The sequence below is a fragment of the Mus pahari genome, chromosome 4, assembly GCF_900095145.1.
Source record: "Mus pahari chromosome 4, PAHARI_EIJ_v1.1, whole genome shotgun sequence".
NCBI lineage: Eukaryota > Metazoa > Chordata > Mammalia > Rodentia > Muridae > Mus > Mus pahari.
The window spans coordinates 21307471-21308982 of NC_034593.1; positions in this window are offsets into that span (position 1 = coordinate 21307471).

Here is a 1512-nt window from a genome sequence, read left to right on the forward strand (position 1 = left end):
CTCCTCCTCCTCCTCCTCCTCCTCCTTCTCATCCTCCTCTTCCTCCTCCTCCTCCTCATGCTCCTCCCCAATTAATGCCCCAAACACATGTAGGTGTAGGGCACCATCTACTGGAGCATGGGTAATCTATCATGAGCCACACAACTAAAGACAACAGACTGTCTTTTCCCTAGTGATGAACATTTCGGGGTTGTTTTTATGAACTACAGTTCAATGGTGAGAAATGTTTTGTGTACTTGCTCTGTCCTCTTTACAACAGTCCGATTTCTATCAGTGTCACACATTTATAGAAATGTGGAAGGTATTACTTACTAACTCATGCAATTCATTGATTATTGGTGTTTACTGATCTAGGTACATTCCACGAAGCTTCTACTTTGGTATAATATTTTCAACATATCCCCAAGATAGACTTTCTAAACACTGTTTCTAAAGCTTCCTACTGCTAGGGCCCCTTGGTACATTTCCTCACGTTGTGGTGACTCCCAACCACACAATTGTTTTTGTTGCAACTTCATAGCAGTAATTTCAATACAGATATGTAAATATCTGATATGCAGATAGTTTTAGGCAACCCTTGTGAATGGGTCATTGTGTGATGGCTCTAGGCCATCTCACAAGACACAGAACCTGCTGGTATTATTATGTGACCTCTATGTGCCCGCTTGTTGGCATGGAGAACTATAACAATCTGAGTTATTTGTTTTGACATTATCTGCAGACAATGATAAAGGGAAGCTACTATAAACACAATTAAAGTGCTTTCTCCTTCTCCCTCATCACAGATTATGCAAAGTGTCTCTTTCTTCTTCTATGCTGAAACTTATCTTCTACCCTGTCAGTCAAACTGATACTTGATGCCTACACACATACCACAAATTCCTCCTAGTAGATAAATAAAAAGTATTTTGAAACAATAAACAGATAATAAGATGTGCCTGATATTCATATGATAGGTTGTGGTTTCATTTTCTCTCTACATAACAAGGGCAGTCAGAGTCGCAATCATACTTTATTGTCCTTTTTAATGCAATTGTAGGAAAACAGGTATCAGCCCTACCCTGAAAAATACAAAAGAGTCCTTGAGACACAGCCATTCTCCTTAAGGAAGATCTGAGTAGCACACACTCTTACTCTGCATACATGGTACATTTTGAAATGTCAAGCTATCTTTTTTAAAATTGTTTTTTAGATCTTGTGCATAAAAATATATCAGCGGCTGTAACTAAATAAATATTTAGAGCTCAATGCTCTCTTTTCTCCTCCATCTCTGTCAGAGAAAGGCTGGAGTAGATGGATCATTGGAAAGAAGAGGGATGTCAAGGAAAAGAAGCAATCATTGCTGAGGAAAAGAGTCTGCACAGCTGCCAAAAGGAACATGATGATTACCCCTCACACTCAGCCTTTCAGTTCTTTAGTGAATATTTTCCTCTTCAGTTTTTTTCCCTCCTCCTCCTCCTCTTCTTCCTCCTCCTCCTCTGCCTCCTCCTCCTCTTCCTCCTCCTCCTCCTC